The sequence below is a fragment of the Carassius auratus genome, chromosome 15, assembly GCF_003368295.1.
Source record: "Carassius auratus strain Wakin chromosome 15, ASM336829v1, whole genome shotgun sequence".
NCBI classification, from domain to species: domain Eukaryota; kingdom Metazoa; phylum Chordata; class Actinopteri; order Cypriniformes; family Cyprinidae; genus Carassius; species Carassius auratus.
In genome coordinates this window covers 6,063,964-6,086,939 of record NC_039257.1, presented here as the reverse complement: position 1 = coordinate 6,086,939, position 22,976 = coordinate 6,063,964, and the positions used below count along the sequence as shown (strand labels likewise).

At 33.4% G+C, this 22,976-nt stretch overlaps 1 non-coding gene and 1 pseudogene across 1 annotated transcript; both read right to left on the bottom strand.

The window, feature by feature from the left end:
- Window positions 1–3,070: 3,070 nt before the first annotated feature.
- LOC113114874 (DNA-binding protein RFX6-like) lies at window positions 3,071–13,024 on the bottom strand (annotated as a pseudogene).
- Window positions 13,025–20,234: 7,210 nt separating this feature from the next.
- Window positions 20,235–20,317, bottom strand: trnal-cag (transfer RNA leucine (anticodon CAG)). Its single transcript has one exon. It is a non-coding gene; the product is annotated as a tRNA-Leu (tRNA).
- Window positions 20,318–22,976: the final 2,659 nt, after the last annotated feature.

The following is a 22,976-nucleotide window of genomic DNA, read 5'->3' as shown; positions in this document are numbered from 1 at the left end:
TGCAGGAGCGTCTCTTGTCCGGGAGCCCATGAGAGATTATCCCACACATTTACCACCAATGAGAGAAATGCCCACAATGCTCTCACTCCAGGTTAGGACACACGCAGTTGTGGAATTCTTGGGCTTCCTGTTAGTCAGAACCTTTGAAATGATAGACAGCTTGTGGCTGTGATGAGGTAACTGTGGGGAAAAATATAAAGGCCCAAGGTAATAAAACTTATTTGATAAATAATTATAAATATAATACAATTTTATGGGTTTCACAGGGTGTTTTTCCAATACGATGAGAAAATTTATATATTATCTAAAAATAAGTCTTAAATATTTTATAAAACTTTGCTTCACAGGTAAATGTTTTACTGCAAAACAAGCAAATACTGTTGATCGAAAATACACATTTTTGGCATTTCCTTTTTGATCCACTAAAAAACAATACATTTACATTTGTTTATTAAGCCGGTGCTTTATACTGTACTAAGATCTTTACAAATGAGCAAACGTGTATATATTTAAAAAACACACACTTTGGCGTTACAACACACACACACACACACACACACACACACGTTTAACATTTAATGTTAAAACAGTGATTATAATGTATGAAACTGCCAAAGTGCTCCTGAACAGGTTCATGATTCAGAGCCAGACATTAGTCTTCAATCTCCTGCACTACACTGCCTCTATGTGGACATAAAGCACCTAGCACCTAATACTACCGAGCATAAGACATCATGATGCTTGTGGCATTCATTGAGTCATGAATTAAAAAACAAGAATTAGACAAAAAGATGTCTAAAAGATGGAGAAAAAAAATGAGTTTCTTCTCGCCATATACCAAAATCAATCCAATTGAGAGTAAAAGGTCTGGTGATGTTACTTTAATCATTTTTTTTAATAAACAAAAGGTTTTTCACTTCACCATATGTTAATTGATGTATTGGAGACATGTGGATTACTAGTGTATTATTGTGATTGTGTTTGTTTCAGCAGTTTTATTCTCATTCTGACGGCACCCATTCACTACAGAGGATCCATTGGTGAGCAAAGTGATGTAATGCTACATTTCTCCAAAACGGTTCTGGTGAAGAAACAAACTAATCTTTATCTTTGATGGCCTGACGTAAATCGGCAAATTTACATTTCTGGTTGAACTGTTCCTTTAAGCCATACCCTGTTATTGGTCAAGACTTATTATATGTTATGTGTCTCTATACAGAAACTGCTTTAAAGGGACAGTTCACGCAAAAAGTTATCTTGAGGCCTCTATTACTCATTCCATTGGCTATTGATGCATAGAAAGATATCTGACAACCTGTTAACAAAGCCCTATTGGGAAATCTAGCCAAAAGTCTCCTCTGCAAACTGTACACAGTGATAAAGTTCCTCCATGGATGTGTTGCTACACATGCTGTGTAGGGTTTTTTCCTCTCAACCCTGAAATCTCAAGTGTTGAGGAAACACTTCTACTGCAGAGTTGATCCTGGTGATAATGTGTTAACTGAATGCAGTCTGCATAGCAGCAAATCAGCAAATTAGAATGATTTCTGAAAGATCATGTGACACTGGAGACTGGAGTAATGATGCTGGAGTAAAACTCAGCTTTGCATCACAGGAATACATGTGTTTACATTATGTGTTTTACATTAAAAACATTAATTGAACAGTTATTTGAAAATGTACTGTTTTTAGTGTATTTTTCATTAATAAAAGCAAGTGAGCATAAGAAATATCTTTTAATAACCTTAAATGGTCTGTGCAATGGATGATGGCTATATTCATGCTGTAGTGATATGCTAAGAAAGAAACATACTGATGTGAATTAAGATTTGAAAGCTGTTGTAAGAAGAGTGCCAATGATTATAAATGTGTAAGAGGTAAATATGATTGTGAGAATAGTCAGTTAAGCACACATTACTGCACTAAACACATCTCTCTCGCTTACTCTCTCTCTCACACACACACACACACACACACACAGAGTCATAATTACACAGGATCTGTTGATCTTTGTTCTGCCAGAGCTGCATATGGAGTCTTCCTGCCTAATGCAAAGTTCTGGTTAAACATTGTCCCAAAGTTTGCGTTGTGCCTTCTGTTGTTTTTACACTAAAGCCCAGGCAATTGTTAGAGGCATTATTGACTTTGTAATTAAACTATTTTAACGTCAGGATTTTGTAATCATTACATTTCAAGCCATCTGTTCCTGTCCAAGGCCCGAAATGGATTTTCCCTTTAAAGAGATAAAGGCCAGTACAATGTGGCCGGTCTTATCATTTATCATCACGTCTTTACTCATACACAAATGCTGAAATCCTCTTCTGAGCTGTGTGAGTTTGCACCAGCACCATACATACAAATATATTATAATGCAATTATATGATTTCAGCTGATCTGATTATGGATTTATTAGCATCCATCTGGTCAAAGACTAACAAAGCGGGATTTAAAGAACCCAGGGATGAATAAACCACTCCAAGAGTCACAATGTATGAACATCTTACATCAATACATAAAACAGAAATGAAATGAAAATTAAAAATGAAACTAAGGTTATGTCGAAGCACTAAAATTATAAACTCAAAACAAAAAAAAAGGAAGTAAAACTTTAGCAAAAATTAAAAAGAAATAAATTAGACAAATAAGAATATAAAAAAACAATTAATAAAATGACAGAATCACACGCAGAATTTATAAAAAATGAAATAAAATTAAAATGAAAACTGTAAATGTAAATGTAAAATTAAGCTAAGTGAAAATATGAATAAACACGCTAACAGTATATAAATAAAACTATAATACTGCATGGTATGAACAGGCCTTCATTGCATCTGATTTGAAGATCTGCTTTATTAATGTCCTTCTGCTACTTTCATGCTCATCTATTTTTAATGTCTGCGTTAGTAACGTCTTTTATGGCTTAAAGCTTTTTCTAAGAAAGCTACAGTATCATTTGTAATTGAAGGCTGATCCTCTTTTGACTATTTTGGTGGAAACATTTACAAAACAATATAAGATGTTCACAGTGTAGATGTTTTTTTGTTTATAATTTATCAAAGAAACTTTTGACCTCTTTTGAAAATTAACATATATATTTTATTAGTATATACAAGAATGCCAAATTAAGAACAATGATGAAATGGTAATATATGAAATACTACAACATCTTAAATAAAATATATGATTGTGCCATTACCTGGCATAAGCACAAAAAAAAAAAAACAATACAATGAATCAGTTAGCCTGTCTCCAATGCATTTGACAAAGAAAAATGTACTATAAGATATACAAATGAGCTAAAAACGCATCTCACCTTCTGTGAGTACAGCAGAGATGTTGAATTACAGATAAGGTTTCAGTCAGGACAGCCCACCAGTTGACCCCATGAACACAGTGTTAATGGGGGGCAAAGATGACACTAGTTCTCTAATCTCTGTGGTCCCCTGGAGAGGCAGCAGTGCATTCTGGGAGTGATAAGGAGCAGGACCTCCATACATGCAGGGTGTCGAGATGGAGCAGGAATGAGCGATGCTGGATCCTGAAAAAATTACGATAAAATAAGACCATAATGGAAGATATTTTAGATAAAAATGGGCAATAAATAGCCATGTAAAGGCCTTGTTAAATATATGAGGGAGGCTGGGTCTAGTTGTCACACTATGTATAAGCAAATTCAGCTTTGATCACATAAATATATCACATTTTTAAAATATATTAAAATAGAAAACTGTTATTTTAAATTGCAATAATGTTTCACAATATTACAGTTTTTACTGTATTTAAAAAAAAAATAAAAATAAAGCCTTGGGGAGCATAAGAGACTTCTTTCTTCTTACTTTGATAATGTAAATACAATGACAATAACACACACACACACACACACACACACACACACACACACACACACACACACATATATATATATATATATATATATATATATATATATAAAAACATATGACAACTAGCCCCGGTCTCCCTTAGCAGGATTTCTGTGCTCACCTGCTGTGTGTGCACCCATTGCAGACAGTTCAGTGTAGTAAGGTCTTGTTGTCTTCCTGCTGGTGTCATCTAGGATGTTGAGAGGGTCGTGCACTTCAGCATAGGCCGAAACAGAGCGAATGCTGCTCACGCTGCTGATAACTGACACATGCTGATCGATAAACGTGCCCATCCTCTGAGCGTCCACATACCCGCTGCTGCTGTAATATCCTGACCAGGAGAAAGCCCAAGATCAATGTTTCAAAAGGAGCATCTGAAAACAGCCATATTTACCTTAATGAGCAGCATATGAACATAATTAAAATACAGGATAAATCTCGTCCTTTGAGGTCAGTTTTTGGGCGTTGCAAATGTGTTACAGATAAATCTATGTGGAATAAACATAAGGTAAATCGCTTTTTTATTTAAATATATTTATTTGATAGTTTTCCTTATTCATGTATGCAATTCCTTTTTGCCAATTTTGCTACCTTTTTAATAGGAACAGTGAAAAAGGACAAAAAATGATAGAATAGGGAAGAATAAATGTCATGTGACATGAGCTGGACTCAAACTTGCTTTCCCCGCATAAGCAGCAAAGCTCATTGTGCACGCTTAATACTTGGACAATTTCCAACAGGCATATGCTCATTTCCTTTCATTGTTTTATTTTTAATTTAATTATTTAAAATATATTATTAAAGATATATAATTATAATTATTTTAAAGGTAGAACAGTAATACTGTATTTATTACAGTATTTTTATATATTCTATTCAAATATATTTTAAAATGTAATTTATTCCTGTGATGCAAAGCTGCATTTTCAGCACCATTGCTCCAGTCCTCAGTGTCTCATGATCCTTCAGAAATCATTCTAATATTCTGATTTGCTGCTCAATAAACATTTCTTATTATTATCAATGTTGCAAACAGTTGTGCTGCTTAATATGTTTGGGCAAACCTTATACATACACAATTTTTTGATGAATAGCAGGTTAATTTTTTTTTTACATTAATACGACATAAGACATTTAACATTATAAATGTCTTTACTGTCACTTTTGATTAATTTAATGCATTCATGCTGAATAAAAATATTAATTTCTTTAAAAAAAAAAGCTTACTGACTCCAAACAGCTGTGTATATTTTTTATATACATTTGTTCATTAGACAAAAATAATTCAGCTTTTCTCACCATTGTGCCCAGAGCTGCAAACTGGACCTGAACATCCATCTCCACTGGCAGCACTTCCTCCAAAGCTGTACCCTGTGGAGTCCAGCAGCTGTACGCCCTCAGTATCCATCACAGGGTCACCTGAGGCTGCGTATCCAGTCACTGCATCCCTCGAGCTGTAGGGAGACACGGTGCAGCTGCTGCTGAAGCAGTCTTTGGTCAGCTGGTGTCCAGAGAAGGGTGTGTAGCGGCCGCTTTCAGCACGAGCCTGATAGGCTGATGTTGGAGTGTGAGTCTGAGCTCTGAACACAGGCTGGTAGTAAGAGGAGCTGGGGTACGAGCCAGAACTGGTATTGTGCAGACTCTGGTACATGGTGTCAGAGAAGGCCTGGCAGGACGCCTGAGGCAGGATGGGGCAGCTGCTCTGTGTCCTCACAGCCATCGGGCCCTGGTTGATCACACTGCTACGGTTGATCATGGCAGGAGAGATCGGAGGGGTCATCAGGGGGGCGCTGTTCAGCGAGTAATCCATTTGACCTTCAAAATATTAGTAATTATGTTAATATAAATTATTATGTAAAATATTTTTACTTGGAAATTGCTATTCAATTTCACAATAAATTACAAAGAAACAGCAAAACATTGAATTAAATGGGAAATTTAGAAGCAGAAAGACTGAAATAGTATTTTTTTTGTCTCATTTACAACATTGAAAAATATTTTTTACAGTATATTCAGGTTTGTCTTAAAAGATTTATGCATGTTCCCTCCAAAATGATGCTGTTACTATATTAATACTGAAATACTGAAATTTTGAATTGCTTTATAACCTTTACAGAAAAATATTTACTTTATAAATATTGAAATGCGAATACTATTTTATTAATATTAAATATTAATTTATTAACATTAAAATACTATAACAGCATAATTGTGGAGAAGGAATGCATAAATAAAACAAAGATTACTTAAGTATATTTACTGAAGTATAATATTCCAGTCTTTATACTTCAAAATGTAATTTTTAATTCAACGTGTTGCCATTTCTTTATTATTATTTGTGGAATTAACTAGCAATTTCTGAGTGAAAATTTTTTATATGGTAAATTTGCTTCTATATATGAGCTTTGACATTGTAAAGCAATGATGTAGAAAACATAATTCAATTTTAAAATAATTTATAGATTTATTAATGTTTAAAAAACCCTAGTCTTTGGTTTCAAATCAATTCATCTTCTCATCTTTTCATCAAAGATTCATCTTAAATCTGAAGAGTTGCTTGATATTCTTATGGAGAAAATGTATAGTAAACTTACTTCTCGAGGTTTCCGAAGAATATATATAATACTACATTTATCATGAATATGTGTCAAATTGATGTTAGCTGCTGTTTTCAAGTACCAGATATAGTAAAGTTGTCGGGATCGGTACTATGGTACACAACAGTACTGGCCCCGAGCCCCTGCTGTGCAGCTGTGAGCGACAGGAAGTCATGATCTGGTGGGTTCTCATCCTTGACAGTTGAATCACTGGACGCCACACCGGATTTATTCCGATTGGCCAAGAAACAGGAACTTGGGGAGGCAGTGAATGTAGCCTTACTAGCATCTGTCAAAATGAAAAGATCACAGTCATTTAGGTTAAAGAAATTTGCATATACACTACACTACAATTGAAATGTCAGGGGTCATTTAGAAATGTGTATTTTGTTATTTAAGAAATTTATACATTTATTCATCTAGGATGTAATAAACTGACCAAAAGTGATAGTAAAAACATTTATAATGTTACAAAATATTTTCTGTTCTAAGCCGCACAACTGTTTTCAACATTGATAATAATAATAAATGTTTCTTGAACTCCAAATCAGCTTATTAGAATGATTTCTGAAGGATCATGTGATGCTGAAGACTGGAGTAAAGATGCTGAAAATACAGCTTTTTTGTCACAGAAAAAAAAAGACATTTTAAAACATATTACAATAGAAAACAGTTATTTTAAATTGTAATAATTCATTATGCTTTCACAGTATTTCTGTTCAAATAAATGCAGCCTTGGTGATTCAAAAACATCAACAAATCTAACTTTTTTAACAGCAGTGTACAGTAAAATAAACGAATAAAAGGCCTACTAATATGCCGATAAATTAAATGATTAAGGTACCTGCACTCCTCATGTATTTCTCCAGTAGATTCTGAAGGTCTTGCTCTTTGTCGTTGTTGAATTGTGTTTCAATGGCTAGCAGGATGTACTCATCCAAAAGCATCCGAATGAGATGGAACGAGCCTGTCAGTAACATTATACTAGGTTTAATTGTTTAAGTAGACCTAAATGTTGCAAAAATCACTTCCTAAATCTTAATAACCATTATAATCAAAGCTATCTGACCTCTATTAAAGTAGCTTCACTCAGCTGCACACAAACTCTGGCTTTGTTCAGAATAACACACTGCTTGTACTATTTTTGCAGTGAATGGTATATGACTGATTATATATATATCCCACAATGCAATGAGCACAACCTGACTTTCCCATGGGTTTCACTAAACTTTTGCTGAGGTCAGATGTGTGGCCTTCCGGGTGAAACTGTTTAGCTTTGTGAACACCTGTAGGGTCATCAAATGTTAGAAGCACTAAGAAAGGTCGCTCCCTAATCAGGGCACACACGCGCGACACAAGATAAAGCTTTGTTTGTTCAGGCTTTTATGGCTCATTCTCTGCAGTAGATCCCCAGCTAAAGAGCCTGAACGAATAGTGCAGATTTAACTATGCTATTACGCTCCGATTATACGCAGAGAAATTGAAAGCAGCCGAATCACTGACTGCAGTTTGTATGAATGCATGCTAAAGGTTTACCAAAGCTAGCAGCGTTGTTCAGGGTGAGATTGTGCATCACTCGTGCTCCAAAAAAAACTCCACTTCAGAAGGAAATCTTGAGCTCGCTTTTTCACTGGCCGACCATTTTGTTTGCTGGGCTAGAAGACAGATAATATGCAATTTAATATTACAAGTCATGGCTAGCCGGAATACTAAGAGCTTGAAATGCGATTAACCTTAATAACTTTCTGCTCGACCAGCGAGTCAAGCCATTCAATGAAAGACTCCACTGTGGCATTTTTCCTCAGGAGGTCTTTCAACTCTTGAAACACTGAAATGGAGTCATCTAGGAGATAAGATGAAGAAATCATGAATATAGGTTGAGGCTCAACATATGAGATTAAAAAAATATCAACAAAAAAAAATTGACTACCAAGCCAACAGTAACTCACATTCAGAGTAGAAGTCTGAATCTTGGTCACTTGTAATCGAAAGGAGTGCTTGAGAACCAATACTGTTAAGATCCACTTTATCGATATCATTCACCATAGAAGTCACTACATTCTGGTCAAAAAGTGCAGGTCTTGCAATCTGAAAGGATGTAAATGCATTACTTTTATTAAAAAAATTAGCAAAAGCAAGATTTATTCATGTTTATTGTCAACATATCTACCTGTGCAAGATGTAAAAAGGAGGTCTGTCTCTTTAAGGAGGACACAAATCGTCGTGCTATTGGCAGTTTCTTTTCAGAGAGGATTTCCGGAAGATTCTCCAAGGAAGACACCATCCAGTGTTCCCAGTGCTTGGCAAAACTTCGAATATCTGCCAAAAGACTGGAGATATTTCCCTAAACTCACTCAAAAACACTTGACAACATCACATTCAACATCTTTTTGAGTCAATGGCTTAAAAAAAACAATTATAACAAATGCAGCAGTTTAACAGACAAACCTTTCTGGCATGTCCTGCATTGTAGCAGGGATGAGAACATCAGAACCTGTGAAAAACAGTTCAGCCAGTTTGTCAGTACAACTATGACATACTACTGTAAAAAAAATTAAACAATAAAAAATAAATGACATCATAAATATTAGTCTACTTCATGTAAAAAAGTACATAGAAAACATTTGAATAAAGATGAATTTCGAAACTCTTATTTCACTCTTTGTATATTATTAATGCTTTAGAAATCTAATAATATTTCTGTGATTGATTTTTTATTTAATATACAATAGTCCAAGGGTACAATAATAAAATGTGCACATAACTGGCACTTGAAAAGCAGCATAATAAAATCAGAAAGTTATTGTAGAAAGTGCACCAGAAATGCTTTTGACTGCATTACTAAATGTGTTTTAATAAAAATCAACTACTGAGACATGCATTACTATTCAAAAAATGTAGGGTCTGTAAGATTCTTTTATTATTTTGTTGTTCTTGTTTTTTCAGCATGGACACATTAAAGTGACCAAAATTGACAGCAAAAACATTTTTAATTTTACTAAAGTAAATGCAATCAATAAATGCTGTTCTTTTAAACTATCTATTCATCGACAAATCCTGGTAAAAAAAAAATTTTAATGGAACCCAAAACCTTAAATGGTAATGCCTGATATGATTCAAAGACACTCACTTTGTAGAGTATAGAGTCACACACACAGAAGATGTCCACGATAACTGGATTCTCTATCAGTGGCAGGAGATGTTCAGGCATTCCTTGCCAGAAGTGAAGCAGAAAGTTCTGGATCTGGAACAAATGGGATTGATTACCGTGTATTTGTCTAGAATTCAGATGTCATGATAACAAACACTTCAAGAGCTTAAAATAGCACCTCCTCAAAGTTGACATTAATGGCATTGTCCAGAATGCACTGACAGTGAGTCTTGTACATCATAATCAATGTGTCGACCTAACAAATTAAAAGAACAGCAGAACCTAAGGTAAGTAAATTAGGAGAAGTTCATATAAACATCATTTTGGAATGGGTCTCAATAGAAATCAACTGACCTTTTCTTTTGACACAGACTCCTGAAGCACTAAATGCTGTGCACTTGGGAATTCGGGTAAAAGAGTTCCTGTTTTAGAACTAAGGGAGTATTTCCTGGTGAATCCCCCCTGCGAATATTAAAGTAATATTATTCTGCTGTTGTAGATAGCAAAACATGACAATATTTTTAAAATATATACATATGCAATTTATATAAAACTTTCATAATATGCAAGAATGCATGAGTATTCCACCATTTAATAGTAAAGGGTCAAAAGTTTAGGGTCACTTTTATTCAGTCAATACTTTTATTCAGCAAGGATGCATTGAATTTATATATCATTGATGATAATAATAGCACCATGTGATCGTGTGACCCTGAAGACTGGAGTAATGGCTGCTGAAAACTCAGCTTTGAAATCAAAGGAACAAATTACATTTGAAAATATATTATAATAGAAAATATTAGTTATTTAAAATTGCAATAATATTTAGCATTTTTTCTGTATTTTTGATAAAGAAAATGCAGCCTTGGTGAGCATTAGAGAGCTCTTACAAAAAAAAATAAAAAAATACCAACCCCAAACTTTTGAACAGTATATATCAATTTCCTGAGAATGTTGAGATTTTGAAATTGAAGTGCAACATTCCTATTTCATATGAAAAATTATGATTGATTTAAAAAAAGTATATATATAGTAAAACTGCAAACCTCATTTTTTAGCTTGCTTCCAGAGAATCTGCGCAAAACACATAAGAGACATTACTAATATGATAAAACGAATGTAAATTAATTATGAAAATAAACATCAATAAATATAATGTGTCTCAGCGTGGCCATTGAAAAATCACTTGCATTACAGTTTAGGGGTGCACGATTATGACAAAAATCATAATTGTCGATTATTCCCTTGAAATTGTAATCGCTATTATTAATTACAATTATCACAATTTACACTGAATGATGTTTAAACCTTTGTTTGATGCAACTGCATGCCATATTGTATATGAAAAAAAAACTAGCTGAAAACACTCATAACACATTTAGTGCTTTTTTATTAAGCCTCAAATGTCAACTATACATCGGATTGGTTTCTTGTTTAAATTATAAAAAGTAAAATGTGCAAACCTTATACATACAATATTTTTTGATGAATAGCTTCATATTATAATGTTTTCATATTATAGAATGGTTTCATATTAATGTTAAACTAAAATTAAAATAATGGGAAAAACCCTTATATGTGTAGAAAGAAAAAAAATGCATCTTAAGCATGAAGAAAAACATAAGAGGACATTGAACGATTAATTGACGCTTTGAACGATTACGTAAATTGTTGCATCCATAATTGTAATCGCGATTCGAAATTTGATTAATTGTGCAGCCCTATTACAGTTTATTCAAAACATCCAAGGACTTTCGATTGTATGCTGAATTGAAGGGACGAAGGTCAAAACTAACCGTGTCAAACCTTTTCCAGAGTACACAGAGTGATAATACGCACTGCTCTCCTTGATTCCAATACCATAATAATGATACCTGAAAAACATTCAGAAGCCAAACATGGAGAGCTTTAGACATAGCCATTTAAATAGTAAATTAAATAGTAATAAATCATATTTTTAGCCAGAAACCAGACCATCTGGCTCTCTCTTACTTCGAATGGCCTCTGGTTCCAAGCCTCCGTGTTGTTAAAAGAGGAAATTTCTGCCTTATGGTCTGAAATGACAAGAATAGAGCTCTAATATATCGTATGATCGCTATCTATGAACTGTAAATACAAAATCAATAGCGGATAATGTCTGATAGCTTTCTACAGAGCAGCTAAAATACACCTTAAATGCAATAGGTTTCGGAATACATTTTAAGTTATAATACAGCACTGAGAATGTTTCCAATAACTGTTTGGCATATAACTGAAGATATAAAAACTCCTCTTACCTTCCCAAAAGTGGCAGCACAAGCAGGATCTAATTTCTCTTTCCGACAAAAGTCTAAATAATGAGCATAGAGGATGCACCGTGGCAGACAGACACCTTCGCAAACGATGTAATTTTCCTCAAGCCTAATACAACAACAAAACCCAAATGTAGTATCACTCTTTGCTTCCACTTTCTGTACATTATTTAAATGGCAAGCTTCATTAAAGATGAAATGATGAGAGAGTACCATTGTAGAGTGAGTTGAGTCTGTTTCTTCTTGTCCTTGATGATCTGACTGATGCTTTTTTTTGGCACAGTTTGTTTCACAGAGAACGTCTTCGAATATTCCACGTGGCCCAGGTCCTCTTCAGAAGAAATGCTTCCATTACTTTCATCAGCTTCTGCCAAATGAATAACACACATAGCTTTCAAACCGTAACATGTGCCAAAACTATTCAGAACGTATAATGGCTCAACAAACTGGCGACAGATTGAGAATTTCGAACTGAAAGCATAGCAGTACTTTAATCAAAGCCAGTTTGAAAACAATGATTTCCCCACCTGATTTAATGCCAGAATCCTCCTCCTCATCAAGCCTGGCTTTGAAAAACATGTTTTTCCCGAGATTGTCTTGGTCAACAAGAACTGAAGCATGGAGGTCATCTGCGTTTTTGCAAGCTCTCTTTGTCTGCGACGCTTGTGGTTGATGAAGCATGTCGTTCTTCAATGGACTCCCTATATTTCTTTTCATTGGCATGTTCAAGGAGAAATTAAAAAGAAAAACTGGAACGTAAAATTAAAACAGCCAAGTGAAATAATAGAAAAAAAAATGCCCCTCAAAATCGAAATTCATAAAGCATTCCAAAACTAACACAGCCCATTCTAATGTTTAGTAATGTGATGCATATATCCATTCCTGAAACGATACGCATCTCTAAAGCATCCCAATAAATCTCAGAAAAACATTTAAACAATCCGTCAACTATGTGTGTTGCTTTTCCTCTTTCCTCAGAAACAAATGCTCACAAAATAAACCTGTAGCATATTGGAAACTCTAAAAATAACCGTTCAAATATAAAATGAATTGTGTAAAAATTCATTAATCCAAGAATGGGCAAGATAACACCTTCCAGTCTTAATTAAAGCTCTGCTCTCCCTGAAATGGTGCGTCACGAAGGTGAGTGCCTTAAGGCCATTTATCTTATTTACAGAAGACTGGCAATGGATTCTGGGATTTAATGATTAACCAATAGGGTTATCATCTCTTTGAAATCTGGTGCTGGACCTGCAGCTCAGCTATAGACCTAATCAGACCTCCCCAGTGTTACTCTGCCTTTAATTTACAAGCATTCAAACACTATATTCAGAACATTTAGATATTGCTAGTTTTACTAAGAGTAGACTCCAAGATGCCGGCCTTGTATTATAGGCAGAGTTTCAAAAAGCCATGTCAAATAAGTATTAAATTGTGAAATGGCTAATAAACAGAAATACTGAACAATAGAAGAATGCTAGGTTTTAGGTGTTGAGTTGTTGTGGAACAGTTTGACTGTAAAACACCCCACAACATGTGTCTATTTGGTGACAACGTGCCCCATTATTGCAACTTATAATTAAACTGTGAATCACTGGAAACTGGGAAGTTGAGCCACCCCTGTAACATTAAACAAAATTGGTAATGTGACCACAAATATATTAAGAGTTATCAATTTTACTCACCCTGTGATGAAGAGGTGCCCATGGAATAATTGGCAACCACATTTAAGTAAAAAAAAAAAAGCAAAAAAATATTTTTGATGTCCAAAGTTCTTTATGCTTCTTGTGTCTGAACAATAAAAAATATCACACCTGTTTGTGCTTTAGGAAGTTATAATATGTGTTATAATATGATATAACATGAGGCTATATTTTTAGCATGATGTTAGTTCTAAACTGAAGGAAGTTTGTTAAAATGGTATGGAGTGGGGGCAATTTGAGCCAAATTCCTGTGGTAAGATGAGCCAGTGGCTCATCCTTTTTATGATTATAAAGTATTATTTTACTGTTATTCTACATTATATTTCATTCATTTTAGCATGATTTTGTTCTGAAAATGTTTACAACTTAAATAGGATTTGTTTATGAAAATAGCCCATTGAAGATTTTATGAAACTGTATTTCCCTGTAACATTTATAAGTGGGATGTTGAGTACTATTAGTCCAGTTTTTTTTTTTTCATTATTATTATTCAATTTAAACTTTCTTTTTTTTTCAGTTAATAATTGAAAAAAAAGCCTTCAAAATTGTGTATTGTATTTTTAAATAAAAATTTTAAGAAGTCATCCAGCCATTCCATTTTCCAAAGCCCTTTGTCCTTATTATCGTAGCAGGGAGCTGGAGCCTAAACCAGTCATCTTGAGCCACAGGCAGGAAAACACACTGGGTGGATGACCAGTGCATCACAAGGCTCACACAAGTCGCTTTCATTCAATCTCTCTTCCTCTGATATAACATGAGGTGAAAAAAAAAAAAAAAAAGTGTTTTACTCCGACATAATCAATGGCACACTATAACTCCATGTGGCTCAACTTACCCTCTCCCTAGCCATAACTGAAATAATTGAAAGCAGTTTGTTTTAGATCAAAAGTGATTATTCTCAAGGATGCATTCTGAAATAGATGTACAGTCAAACCAAAATTTATTCAGACACCATCAACATTTCACACATTATCACAGTTTATTCGCTATAGTTTAGAAAATGGTAATAAAATATGAAAAGAACTCTTCATCAAATTCATCTTGCTAATGTCAGATATCACCTAAGCAAAACATGGTCAGGTCAAAATCTAAATAATTGTTGTTCCCCAACTTTTGTCAATTTTACTGGTAGTTAACTGTATGAAGAATTTTGGGGTATAATATGTCACAGTTTACTTTATTTTGCTATCCTCACTTACATAACTAACTATAGTGTAGGCTTACTGCACCCACTATTAAGAAAATATAAAAAATTATATCTGGTGTCTGAATAATTTTTGGTGCGACTGTATACAATATATTTAAGTTGGACCCATAACTGTCATGTGCTCACTTTAAAAACTCACCCCGCTCTGTGTGTGTGTGTGTGGATAACTTTAATTTTAGTAAAAAAAATAAAAATATTTTCAAAGATTTTTTATCTGTATGTATTTCTAATATTTCCTAATTGTTTTGACATTTTACTTTTCTTTAGTCATTTTAGGCCTACTTCTAGTTAAACTAAATGAAAAGTTGCCTTGACAACTAGCTAAAAACAATTCTTAAAAAAATATTCCAGTTTTTTTTTTTTAAGTAACAATTTTTTTTTTAATCTTAATTTAATCTCAATCTTCCCTTTGATTTAACTATAACCCTGATGCTGGTGTGAAAAAATATGCTAAATCTTGAAAAAGAAGAAGAACAAAAAAAAAAGGGTCCTGCTTTAGAAAACAAACATTTGTACAGTTGGACAAAAGATTGAAAACCTACTATACACGTTACTGTTATAGAGCCAACCTACCTGTGTGACAACTAGCCTCGTTTTACCTACATTTTTTTATATGCAGATGATTCCTTATTGGCCCAAAAACGCAGTGTAGCGTTCTGCTCGGCACGTGCCAAGGCCGCGTCATCTCCCGAAAACATGATGTGCGCGCGGAGAATCTCGGCAGATGAGAAGGTAAAAAACAACTTAATTTATGAATGCTACAGACAAAATGTTTGCATATAATACACTCGGTATTCGTGGCTTTAGAAGAAAAAAAAACGCCGTAGAAAGCTACGCTTTTCAACACCTGAAGTCGAAAATCTGTTGATTTTTGGTGTCATTCAGATAATACTGATTAAACGATTCATAAATGATGGAATGTGAATAACTATGTCCCGATAGAGTTTTTGTATTTACATATAAAGGTCTTCAACCGATATAAGTTGGTTCGACGTTTGACATTTGACAAGCGATTCAGCCTCGGAAATCTTCAATAGTTCTTTTAACTATTTAGCACAATGAAAAGAAACATGCTGTGTTCTAACTGTTTTCAAATGTAGAAGAGAACGCACAATGTCTTTTATCTATTTTAATGTGCCTTAAGGTATTGCAACTGATAGACCTTATTATGTAAAAGTGCAGGATAGGGACCGTCTGCAAAGTGCAAAATGAAGAGCAAAAGGTACAAATTATTCCATCTAAAAGCTTCACTTGTGAAATGTATATATATATATATATATATATATATATATATATATATATATATATATATATATATATATATATTACTTACTTAATTAATTAATTAAATAATATATTATTGCTGGTTCTTACAAGAACATTTAGATGTTGGTTTTATTCACAGAACTATAGCACAACAAAAGTTATTGAAATTGAACAACTAAGAAAAAGTTTGCAAAGCATGACAAAGGTTGTGCAGTTTACTGCCCCCTAGAGGAAGATATTGCACTTGTTTTGACCGAGTTTGACATTCAGAAGTTTAAATAAATTAATTTAGAATACACACAGTTTGATATGTAAATTTAAATTGGTGTGTCTTGTTACTTGTATAAAACACAATATTTACAGCCATCTTTTACTATCCTATGTAAGTCAGGATGAACGCTATTGAATTGAATATGAATCTGTTTATTCATTCATTTTAGAACCTACAGTATTCCATATTATCTTGTTACCTGCAGTATTCCATCGTGTCTTGTTACTGGTTCATAAATGAACATCTAAATGTGGGTTTTATTCACAGAACTATAAGGCAGCACATGGTATTGAAATGTCAACAAATACATCAATCAATGTAAAGTAAATATTCTTTTCTATCTTAACTTCAAACGGTGTGTATTGTTACTGGTTTCTAGGTGGTTTTAGACACAAAACTATAATAGAACACATTCTATTAAAAATTAAACAAATAATGGATTAGTTTAAAAATAAAAACAATTTGCTATCTCAGCTTCAAAGGCTGTGTCTTGTTACAGATTTCTTAAAGAACATTTTCCGGTAGCTTTTATTGTCAAAAGCAATGCAGAAGTCATGCTATTGACATTCAAGAATTGCTTGCAAAGACTTCCAAAGAGTCTCCAGTATTCCTGCCACCTAGAGGAAGATACTGCAGTTGTTTTGACTGAGTTTTACCTTTAAACCTTTAATATATTTATTTAAAATACATAGTTTTCCATCTCAAGTTCAAAAAGTGTGTCTTGTTACATGGGCCTACATGTGAATTACATGTGAGTGTAAAACCTGAATTTAAAAGACCATTTAGAAATCAGAAACAAGACACACCTTTTGAAGTTGAAATAGAAGACTTTATTGATTTTAGAAGAATTTATAAGTTTGAATGTCAAACTTGTTCAAAACTAGTGCAGCACATTCCTCTAGGGAGCAGTAATTCTGGAGACTAAGCAAGCAATTTTTGAATTTTAATAGCATGACTTTAGTATCACTTTTGACAATGAAAAACTACTACAAAATATCCTTTATTAAATCTGTAACAAGACACAGCCTTTGTAGCTGTGATATAAGATTGTATTTATTTTGCACTAAATTATGTAGTAGTTTCATTTTCTACAGTATGTGTTCAACTATAGTCCTGTGGCTAAACCCACCATCAAAATATTTGTCTAATCTGTAACAAGACATACCTATTGAAGTTGTGTAATAAAACTGTGTGTTATAAATTGATTAAAATTTAGATTTTCAATTTCAAGTCAAAACAACTGCAAAACAACACTCTTTGCCAGCGTTGTCTTAATTGTTGAATTTCAATAGCATGTTTTCTGTTATAGTTCTGTGACTAAAACAAATGTTCTTATGAAAAGAATAACAAGACACAGGTTGAGGTTGACACAGAAGACTGTATTTATTTTAAATAAATGTATTTATTGGTTTTAATTTCAATAGCGTGTACTTTCTTGGTGTAACACTTCTGTGAATATTACGAACAAAAAAATGTTCTTACTGGAATCAGCCTACTGCATAACCACTGGATTATAAAATGGTAATGCTTTTTAATGTTGATTTTCTTTTATTAATATATTTATTAAAAATATATTAAATATAAAAAAATATTAATCGTTGTGTCGTATCATTTTCATAATTTGTAGACGGTCCCTAGCTGGCCAAAGTGCTAGCTAGCCCTACTGCAAGAGATTTTATGTGTTGCAACAAGTTGTGGAGGATTAAAACAAATAAACTGCAAAATGTGTTCAGTTCTACGTTTTATTGCTTTTTTTTTGTGGCTGAATATCTGTCTAATATCCAACATCAAACGTTGAACCAACTTTATATCGGTAGAACTGCAGTCATCAGCTGTTTACTACTTAGTGCATCTTTATTTATTTATGTGACATGATCGTGCAGCTCAGAAATGGTTAAAATAATTAATGTACTATAAGATTTGGTACAATTTAACTTCTATGTGTTGTATGTTTACACTGTTTTATTAGTGTTTTGACCTCCATCACCCCAAGTAGTGGCAGACGAGCTCACTGCCTTAACATTTACCACGACTACATGGTTAGATTGGATTCAAATGTCTTGGAGTCGAATAGAGAGGTAAGGATCATGCTATATAACTGTTTCTTAAATAGTTGTAGGTGTATAAAAATGAATTTAAGCATGCCCCTAACAAGTGCCACTCTGTGCAACAACATTCCACTTTCTTTTGTTGAAATCTAATAAGTTCAATTATTTGTGTGCACTAACTATTATTTTGCTTTGTATATGGAGTGCTCAAGTTATTTACTATACAGTGTCTTTAGATGTTTGTGTCAAACCATTGCTGTTTGAGTAGCCCTACAAAGACACTATACTTATGTTACTAGAATTCAGTAGTAAAACTGGCTGTATTGCAGTGTAAATATTGATTAAAAAATGTGTAATTAATTAAAGCGATTAATCAAATGCAGTCTGATATAAGTTATTTTAAAGCAAGATATCTGTATTTGAACAGATGGGCTATATGAGTATGTAGAGCTATAGCATTGTGATGATCACAAAACAATTAAAAATTATGCAAATGTTAATTTAATGCAGACGTTTCTATGTGTGTTCAGTGCCTTGCCAATAAAAGATTGGATTTGCATTGGGTTTTCATTCAAACAAATGTGACCAGACTGTGCTGGACTACCATTTGCATGCTGGTCTTTGTTGAAAGAATGCTCAGGACTAAATTTCTTCACTGATTTCTTACTTTAGTTGTCTTTTATTCTGTTGTTGTATTTGCTGTACACATGCAGTTGTATTGAGCATTACCATAACTTTGTTAAACATAATCCAGCACAGTATGTATCCATGCATAATTTTATTTCCCCTCTTTGTAAAAAAAAACAGTTGACTCACCATGCACTGTTGAAAATCAAAGAATTGTAAAATAAAAAGTAAAAATAGAAAATAAAGAGATTACGAAAAAAATTATTGTGATCACAAGAAAGAAAAATAATACTAATAATCCATGTCCTCTTAATGCACATATTCGTCTGTTGAAAATTTGGAAAAATAATTGCTGAACGCATGCATCTAATACTGGAATTGTTGAACAGCCATCTTAATTTAGCATGTGATATAAGTACTGATGTTGGCATGGAATTTAATTCAGACACTGCTTGCAATTATCCTGTTACAAAGCCACAGTACAATTAATATATCCGTGCAATTAATTTTATGTGATTAAAGTTAATTAAAATTATTTTTGATATAGTTTTTGTAAGTATTAAAATTTAGTTTTTCTTTTTGTAATATTGAGTATGTTGATGAACATAATTTTCCAACTGGTTTTTTTAAGAACAGAGAAGCTGGCGAGTTACACTTGACATTGCACTTAAAAAAAAGTCCAGCTTTGGATTGGATTAAATTAATTGTTTATTTTCATCTTTTTGTTTCAGGAGTGATGTTTTTTAGAAAAGTGTGTTTTGTAGAAATAGAGCATTTTGTTTCATGGAGTACAATTTGTATTGTACATTATAGTCACAGTAAGATATTAAAAATCGTAAGAATTTAATCATGAAACTCTATATCATGTTATTTTTGATTAAACAATCTAGTTTTAGAACTAAAGACTGGATTGACAGCTTTTTGGCAGGTCTTATGCATTTATAAATGGACATGTGACTGATGAAATATACAGTCAGTTTATTGATGGCTGTGTTGGCTATGATGGCTTTAAGTTCTGAACAAAAAAGCTTTATTAAGTAATTGAAAGGATTGACATTTGAGCTCTGTTTGATTGTGATCTGTAACACAGTGATGTTTTTTTGTGATTGAAAATGCTCTTTCTAGTTCTGTTGGAACACACAATAAAAATATCATATTCAGTTGTTTTGTAGTAGCTCCTGGAAAAAGGTTTTGTCAGAAGTGGGATTCGAACCCACGCCTCCAGGGGAGACTGCGACCTGAACGCAGCGCCTTAGACCGCTCGGCCATCCTGACTGTAATTACATGGTTATTACACTCATTTATAGCTATTACACTATTACAACCATACATTCCTTGGTGATTTGAATTACATCTACATATCACTCACTTCATTAATGTTATATTGTACTATGTGGAATACAGCATTCTTAGCTAAACAGGACATACTCATGCATTTTTGTAACAATGACTCATTGGCAATTATTGGATGGCACATATCACAAGGTTTTAAATGTTTCAGTTGAAATAATCGTCCACAAGGGGGCGCATGGAGGCTCAAACTTACACTGAGCAACACTAATCTGGGGCCAGGTGCTTAAATTTAGCCTCTCTATTTTGACTGACAAACTATTAGTAAGCCAAGTCTAATCAGTCTTATTTTTCGTATTTAATTCAGAATAAGCTACATTTCTATGTAACTGGATTCAAGTTATTAAATAAAGTTATTACTAGTCTTCAAAAAAAAAAAAATTACTTGTCAGACCTTGTAGTTTTAAGACGCCTCTGGATGTTTGTCTTATTGAAAAGAGACATTTATATAATTATTGTAATTTATAAGTTTTAAGGATTGTTGTGCAAGATACTTAAATATATAAATAAATACAATTAAAATGATCCTGAATATTTGATTCTGATTGGTAAATCGTCACATTGAGAGAAATACAATTGTCTAAATTTCCCATGGTACATATTAACAAAGGTTAAAAAGAGCTATCATACACTTAGAAGATGTTAAATTGTCGTAAAATAGATTAGATAAATACAGTAAACAACATTTTTATTGAAGATTAATAATAATAGTAATTATCACTAGATATTAAACTTTTTGTTGATTTATAAAATGCAATAATTTTTTTTTCTAAGCATAATCTTTAACACATAAGTTATCCTTCATTGCCTTTGATATCCTACATCCTGTGCATTCCGTGACGGTTAAGATGTAAAACATAAAGATGGTGTCTGAAAGTTGCGTTGGGATGTCAGTTTGTATGTAAATGTATGTTTCTGACTAATCTTTTGCACTTTTGATGTTATTTCTAGTGAGAAATCAGTATTATAATTAAATATTTGTTTAATGATTTGAATATTTGTTTATAATTAAATATTTGTTTAATTATCATCAAAACTAATTCTATTTTGTCTTAGATCATTAAACCGTTATGCTGCCACCGAAGTCTGTCTGAAATCAGTTTCATGAGGTGCTTTTGTGCAAAAACGCTGCCTGCAAAGTCATAGCATCCTAAGACAGCAAGTCAGCTGCCTTTTGATCGCAGATAATATATGATAAATATGGCGATAAATATGATAAATGCAATATGGCGGAATAGTCCCGCCTTCGAAAGGAAAGAGCCTATTGCTGATTGATAAAGTGATTTCATTAGTGATCGGCCATTAACCAAACATGAAAAATACTTTATTTTAACGCTATTTGAGCATAAGAAACAACTTTTGTGGGGCAGTTCATTTCAGATTATGTTGCTGATGTGAAATATTACCACTCTCAAGTGTGTACCATCATGCATAATGTTCTGGAAATAAATGGTGAGACTTTTTGCCAAGATCGAGAGAGGTCACGGAAACCTTTCCAATGTAAATTAAATACTATTAATAATATTAGATATTACATATAATTTGCTAGTTAAACAAAGTTCTACATATTTTAATGGTGCACATTTTTGGAGTATTTATGGAGTATTTTGTGCATAATTTGCAACAGAAATTAAAGTGTGTCATCTCTTATAGGGACTACTGAACAGACATTTAAAGCTGCAGTAGGGAATTTTTGACGCTCTAGCGGTTAATAAACAGAACTGCTTGCGTATTGCGGAAGAACATCGTAGCCGGAGCTACTTGTCTCTGTTTATGTCTATGAAGAATCACAAAGGTACTGGGTTACTCCGCCGCGGTACCCCCGAAGCAATCTAAAATAGTCTGAATATAAACACTTATTATAGGTGTACCCTAGTGATTCAGGACAAGCTAAAAACACGGTTTGGAAAATGGATTCATGGTGTACTCGCTTATTATGTTCATTTTTCTACATTTTGAACACAAACAAAGTTACGGACCGCAGCTCTGATTGGTTGTTTTTTACCGGGAGCGCATGACTTTCTGCAAATGGCAATAGGACCACTGGGAGGAGCCAGAGGAGCTTGATTTTTTCACAGATTATCTGTCTCATATTCTACTGTCAGGACATAATGACAGGTTTAATAAATATGTAAAAAATATTTTTTTACAAAAGTTCCCTACAGCACCTTTAAAAGTTTATTTTAAAATGCAAAGTTAATAAATATTAAAAAATAAAAATTAAAACTCTGTAAACACTTGCGTTTTTAGAACACTACAAGTGTGTCCCATCATGTTTTTATACCGTCTATGGTCCCATCAGGTAATAAAAAGTTGCACACACTTGTGGTCTTCATACTCACTTGAACATTTGGGCCAAATACAGGAAATACCTAATTTAAATAGCCAAGTGATCAAGTACAAAGACCGCAAGTGTGGGTATTTAGACAAGGCATTTGACGACAAAAAAAAAAAAAAAAAAAAAAAAAAAAAAGATAAGCCACGCCTCTTTAGGACAGGCCTTTCAGTGTTGACGCCATTCTACTTCTTCGAGCGGAACTCACCACGTGACGTGTACCACGCGTCATGTCGTCATGTGACTGTG